At 37.7% G+C, this 7,500-nt stretch overlaps 1 protein-coding gene across 1 annotated transcript in view; it reads left to right on the top strand.

Annotated features, from left to right (window-relative positions):
- The window catches only part of LOC125039630 (calexcitin-2-like), a 230,064-nt gene that overhangs the window by 26,179 nt on the left and 196,385 nt on the right, over positions 1–7,500 (top strand). The gene's annotated exons all lie outside the window — the stretch shown is intronic.

The following is a 7,500-nucleotide window of genomic DNA, read 5'->3' as shown; positions in this document are numbered from 1 at the left end:
TGCACACACACACACACACACACACACACATATCTGTGTATACATATATACATACTGTACATGCATACATACATACATGTATATATATATATGTATATATATATATATATATATATGTGTGTGTGTGTGTGTGTGTGTGTGTGTGTGTGTGTGTGTATAAATATATATCTATATCTATCTATCTCTCTATATACATATTGTTAGATAGCCTTCAAACTGTCTGTCTATCAATTTGATGATAGGTAGACAGGTAGACATAGATATAGACAGACAGATAGATTGATAGGTAAATGGAAAGAGAGACATAGACAGAGAGACAGACAGAGAGAGAGAGAAAGACAGAGAAAGATCCCAAATGACCGGATCAATAAAGAACCAGATAAAGCAGGAACCATAAGAAAATAGCAAGAACGAGACAGGGGTAAAGGGGGCACCAAAGTTTAAGTTCTGCAAGCAAGTCTCGTTAACTCTCGGATTCATGAAGCGGATTCAACAAAGCACAGCCAGGGAAATGAAACGGCTTCGAGCACTTTCCCGCTAGCGAATGCACTTGCTTGAATTGTCGTTCGGGAATTTAACCGCCGTAGTTCAGGGCCAAGGTTAATTCTGCAGTTATGGAAAAAAGGGGAGACACAGTGATTAATTTCATATGTCTTAATCTTCAAATTCGAAAATAAAAGGGTGTTAGATTTACTGACATCTCACAGACTCGAATGATGTAAGATGATTCGTAAGAATGGTGATTATTTGTGAGGTGGCAAACCCGATATATATATATATATATATATATATATATATATATATATATATATAGAGAGAGAGAGAGAGAGAGAGAGATCACTTATTCAAAATTTTCAGATTCGAATGCACCGAAAATGTGTCAACTTCAAAAGCCATAAAAAAGTACATGAATATTTGCGCGTGTCTCACCTCAGCCCTTGACAAACAAAAAAGCGTCTATAGTTCACAGAGATTCGAATAAAACGATGCTACCTTAATCGTAATAACGCTTCTGAGAGTCAGAAGTGTCGAGTCTTAACCAGCCACAAGAAAGCAGTTTTATTAATATTTCCAAGATTTGGAAGGAAACCCCCGTATCTGAAATTATATTAATATTTACAAGGTATCCATGCAAATAAACAGAAAAAAAAAATGTTTTCACCATAAATATCATAACAGAACAAAGTCATTTTAACGACCACTCAGCCCGGTGCATGATAAGACCCAAAATTAGGTTGATTGTGCATGAGTGTCTGCGGCGTGCCTCCCGAACCTCTTAGCTCTCTGCATGATAAGCCTCCCTCTCATGTCCGACCCCACACCACATGGTATCTCCCCCAGCTCGCTCTATGCTGAGTCATCAGTCGGGGGGAATTAAAGATCAAACATTTTAGAGCTTTCTCGCGAACAATAATTAGGCCGGTTCTCGAGGGCGGCGAGGAGCCTCCTGTGTCGAGATAAGGTGAGAGCGGGCGAGACTTTTAAAATGTCGAACGTCTTTAATTAAAGAGGTGGGAATAGGGATGTAAGATGCAGGGCTGGGAGAGGGAATGTGGGTGGGGGAGGGTGGTGTGGGTTAGGTGTACGGGATAGGGATGGATAAAGAAAGAATAAGGGCGAGGTAGGGAGTAGGGTTGATTGTAAGGAGAGATGGGGGAAAGGAGGAAGGAGGTGGAGAGTTGAGGAAGGTATGGAAAATAGGGATGGGGAAGAGGGAAAAGAAAGGGAAAGGAATAAAGGGAGATAAAAGGCCAAACATGAAGATGAGGAAAGAGATTAGTTCCTTCTCGTCCAGTCGTCCTGGAGAGCCTCGACGTATGCTCTCATGTCTATCGAAATCGTCCAGGATAAAAGACATCCTTGCTCCTTCTGCATGTCTTAAAAGAGAACGGAGGTGAAAAAAAAAAAAAAAATACGAAACACAAAAAACAAGGAAAATAGAAGAATGAAAAAAGACGGATAAGAGAAAAGATGTTTGTGAGTTTATCCGATTACCGGCATTAGGCATGGCGTATTCGTGGTCTTGAAGAAAGCTGAAAAGAGGATTTTTCTTTAAATCTTGGAGGAGCCAGGTTGTGGCGAGAGTTTGGAAAAAGCGTCCTCGTGAACTGCAGAGTCACGTGACTGACGTCTATCTCATTATCTGTCACTTTAGCGAGCCTTTGTTATCTCCTCGACGTCTGTGATAGGAAAGTGTGGGAAGTTTTCGAATTCGGAAAATGTGAAAAGAGATGTATTGCTCTATCTATCCCTGGAAATTGAAATGTTTCTGTGTCTACCCTTTATTCATTTCCAAACGAGGTCACTGTTTATACTATGAATTAGGCAAAATGAAGAGGGAATTAAGCTCCATAAAGAAACATAGTCTCATTCCTTCATAAGATGATTTACGCGCACGCTTTCCTTGCTTCGCGTGTTTCACCTTCGCAGACAAAGCCGCTCCATTTTGAGAATAATGCATCCTAGTTCCCGCCCCTTTATTGCTCGTAATCCCGCTGAAACTATCCCGCTGATAATGGCACTCTGGCACTGCTAACATCCCTCCCGCCCAAAAGCACTGGTGCGTTCGTCACTTTCTTACTTGGCAGCGAGAACAGCTATTTCTCTCATTACACTGTCATTCCATGTTTTGGCGGCGCTCTACAACCTCGCTGAATTGTAATGACTAATTCCTCGCTAAACTGTGTAATGGGGTTTTTCATATTATTTGTTTTCACATGCAGTAGGTCAGTTGAATAGATGAGGCGGTCGTGTACATATTTGTCGTACATGCTTCGAAGCTCTCCCTCCGTCTCCCTCTTTCCATTTCTCCGCGTTGTATTTATATCCTTTCCTCGAACGCTCCATCTCCAGAAGCCTTCCCACCGAGACGAACATAGTTCTTGGAATCACATTGTGTCCTGTCGGCCTCCATCAAGTGGAAGAACATTTTCCTCGAGATGTGGCAGGGCTTACGACTCCCTCCCACGCAGACTCAACGAAAGGGAGAGGTACTGGAGGAAGGGGAGGAAGGGGAGGTACTGAACCGGAGGAGGGGAGGTATTCGATCAAAAGAGGAGGAGGGAGGGATTACTGGAGGAGGGGGAGGTGCTGGACCGCAGAGGAGGAGGTACCGAACCAATAGGGGGGGGGGGGGGAGAAGCTGAAGGATCGAGGGGGGCGAGGAAGAACTACTGGTCCGAAGAGCGGAGGAAGGGAGAGAGGCGGAACTGCTATCCCACAAACGTTCAAAAGAAGGAATAGAATAAGCGGTTTCCCGAGAAGGATTTCGGGCCGTGGTTTACTTTGATCATTGTTGTTTCGTTCGTTACAGTAAAAAGTTTTTGTTGTAATTTAAGTAATATATTGTAAAAGTTCGAATGCTTTTACAACTCGGATATAACACAGGGAGAGTCAAGAGACACATTAGTGGGTTCGTTAATAGTTGTTTTGTTCCCTGAAAAAACAATAACGGTAATGAAAGTAACGGTAGTAGAAATAACTATAATAAAAAGAATGGCATATAAATAATGAAAATAGATATACTTGTAGTAAACAGAATGACATGATAATGGTGACAAAAATAAAAAATAAAATAATAATGAAGAACTGAAATAAAAAGCGTGACCCAATTATGCGATGTCATGTTCAGTGCCTTCATTTTTAATCCGAAATAATTAAATGAAAATAATGAAATAAGCGAAAGACTATAATAAGCCCCTTCTATATGTTTTCTGTTTTTTTTTAGATCTGAAGACACAACTCTGTTCATTTGACAATGTTCACAATGCCATCAGGAGCCGGGAAACAAAAGCAAAAACAACGAAACGAAACCAAACAGAAACGAGTGATTAATTTCATTAAGGAAAACGGAAGAAAAAAACAAGCAATCACACGAATTTAGAATAAAGAAGAAACGTAATTAAAAAAAGAATAAAAGAAGTTACATTGTCATTCCAGCATCATGAATAAGTCTTGTAAACCACTTGCCTTCATTGTATTGAGAAATGAAAAGAGCGGATTTCAGTAATGAATTAAACTTTAAAAATACCATTGTTGACTTACGACGAATCTTATAATAATGATAAGAACAGTCCTCTTTAGTTAGATATTCCCGTAAGAATAACTCACTTTTATTGAGATTACAAACAATCCTCGTGTTTCTTCTTCTTCAGGACGAGGCTTATGACGAATTATATCAGCATAATGTCAATAAGGATATCTTTTTTAAACAAGGGGCTGATGATTTAAATTTTCCAGACTTTTTCTCTCTCTCTATCTGTCTCAGTCTGTCTCCTTCCATTCCTTCTTCCACCTCCTCCCTTTCCCTTCTCTCTCTCTCTCTCTCTCTCTCTCTCTCTCTCTCTCTCTCTCTCTCTCTCTCTCTCTCTCTCTCTCTTTCCCTCCCTCCCTCCCTCCCTCTCTCTTTCCCACTCTCCTCCCCTCTCTCTCTCTCTCCTTCTCCCTCTAACACACACACACACACACACACACACACACACACACACACACACACACACACACACACACACACACACACACACACACACACACCACACTGGAAAACAATTTAGCTTCATAGGCTTGGAAGGGAAGCCGAGAGAACCACAACTCGCGAGCAGGGACGTTATCTCCGCAGAGAACACACGGGAACCTCCAAACACGAGCTAGAGAAAGCACTGGTTAACTTCCCTCTCGGATTCTTGTGTTATATCTCTTACAATACTGTAGCGGGACCGATTGTACCAGGAAGGATGGAAAGGCGAACAGGGCTTTTTATCACACTGAATGGTCTGTTTGTTTTCTTTTGTTATCGTTCTTTTTTAAATACGTTTGGCTATGCCATTAATGCTAATGATATTGTCAGCTCTCTTATTGCTATCATTGTTGACATTATTATTTTATTTATTATTTTACTACTAGAGGGTTAGAGATGATATGAAATACCGTTGGTTGGCATGGAACCGAATTGATATTAGTACAACAGGAGGATATGCCCGTATATTTGTTATATTTTTAAAATTCTTATCACACAGACGTAAAAAATGGCTTGACGAAGTTTTCTTAGATCTATTTGAAAGGCAAATAGCTCACTGTCTTTTCTGTTCATGTATACATGCATGCATGCATGTATGCATATATGCATACATACATACATATATACATACATAATACATACATTCATTCATTCATTCATTCATTCATTCATTCATTCATACATACATACATACATACATACTGCATACATACATTCATACACACACACACACACACACACACACACACACACACACACACACACACACATATATATATACATATATATACATATATATACACATACACACACACACGTGTGTGTACGTGTGTGTGTATACATACATGCATGTACACCAATACCCGCATGTGCGTGCATAACAATTCGTTAAAGAATATTTCTCTCCGAACTCGATAAAGAATGAAAGTGCAACATGAAGGAGACCAGGGAAAAGAAAATACAAAGGTAAAGAAAAAAAAAAAAAAGGAAAATAAACGAACATCAACAAATAGAATGAGAAAAATAAAAGGAACGAAAAACAAAGACAAAAGACAAAAAAAAAAAACATTTTATGCAAATCATGCACGTACTTTTTTCTTTCTATTGACTTTATTTATTCTCTTTTTCTCCCAATTTCTTTCATTCCGTCATGCAAATCAGAAACCGATTCCATTACGAGTTTGTTAGGCAGCACTTCTGCCAATCTGCCAGGACTTCTCAATCAACTTCCTAGATTTGAAGTCATTCTCCATGACTTCAATTTTGTTTGTTTGTTTGTTGGCATTTCAGAATTCGTTGTGCAGGATTGCCAATTCCATTTTCCTTTTTTTCCCCTTTTTTTTCTTTGTTGGTTTGAATTCGTAAGTGTTTTCGTAAGTGGATGCAATTGGCGAACGTAAGGAAGGAAATGTTATTTTTGTCTTCGTGTGTGTGCGTGTGTGTTTCTACTTTTGTGTTGCTTTTATGTGTGTGTGCGCGTGTATGTGTGTGGGTGTGTGTTTTGCTGTGGTTACGTCTCTTTTGTGTGTGTGTTTTACTGCCCCCTCCCCTCCCTCGAGACTGCTTGCTTCCAGTGGGGTAAAGATCTTGATTTCCTGTATGTATGCACACACACCCTCTCTTTCCCAGCTGATAACTTGCTCAGCTGTTTGGAATTCCTTGGCCAAAACTCGTTTATTGTGTTCCTGCACTCGTGTGTAAGCGAGAATGGAAAATGAACGTGGTGTGTTGCTTTTGTTAAAATGGCAAGGACTATTTGGCTGCTTTCTGCTAAAAAAAAAAAGGTGTTTATTTGGTCTGAGACGCGTTCGTCGGGTCTGGTTATTTGCAGATAAGCAGATGTGATTTAGGTAAGATTTTTTTTATTCGAAGTCTTTGAATCATTTATTTATTATATCTAATTAGATAACTATATGTAATTAATTAATGTTCAATTCTAGATATATTTTTTTCTATAATGCGTTATCATCCATAATGAAGCACTGATTTGATTTCCATTTGCATGAAAACCCCGTGGGAGGTACTACAATAATTCGAATAAAACGTTAATTGCAAAAATTTGACCTGAATTCAAATAACAGCAACTCATTTCATTTTCACGTATCCCTATGCTTACTTTCTGTCACGTTATCCGTTGAATTAAAAAAAAATAAAAAAAATAAGTCGAATTTAAACTTTGTGAATATTCCTTAATTATCATGATTAATCTTGCAATTTTCTTTATTTGATATGTAAGGTAATCCCAAATAACCAGGGAGGTAAAAGACTAAAAAAAAAAAAAAAAAAAAAAAAAAAAAAAACGATATTGTTGTCCATTTAACGAGGCTGTTCGCGCAATCCGTCCGAAATGGTTTGTGATATTCGTATGAATTTTGAGAATATGAATACACCGAAGAAAATGAGAACGAAAAATCTGCCATGATATATTTCCTTTGTCTTTTATTTTCCATCCATTTTAGTTGAGAGTCGGTAAATAAAAAGGATAATCTGAAAAAAATTCTGAATAATTTTTTTTTTTTTTCCCACGCTATTTTCCATCTGTTTTGGCTGGGAAATAGCGACGAATATGGACTTGTAATTGTCAAATAAAATCCGTAAGTAGAATCAAACAGTCCAAAACACCTGCATGTTTTTAATTGATTAATGAATTAATTATTATAATTGTCATTACTATTATCACTATCATTATTATCATTATTACTATTACTGTTATTATTATTATTATTATTATTATTATTAATAATATTACTGTCATTATCTTTACTATTATTATCATTATTATTATTATTATTATTATTATCATCATTATCATTATCATTATCATTATCATTATCATTGTCATTATCATTATCATCAGCATTATCATCATCATCATCATTATTATTATTATTATTATTATTATTATTATTATTATTATCATTATTTTATTTCCCATCTCTAGGGAGTTTCTCGTCTTTGGATTTTCTCTTATCTTCCTTCTTATC

Source organism: Penaeus chinensis, chromosome 27 (assembly GCF_019202785.1).
Source record: "Penaeus chinensis breed Huanghai No. 1 chromosome 27, ASM1920278v2, whole genome shotgun sequence".
Taxonomy (NCBI): domain Eukaryota; kingdom Metazoa; phylum Arthropoda; class Malacostraca; order Decapoda; family Penaeidae; genus Penaeus; species Penaeus chinensis.
Note: the sequence above shows the minus strand (reverse complement) of the source record. Positions and strands in the feature narration are given on the sequence as shown.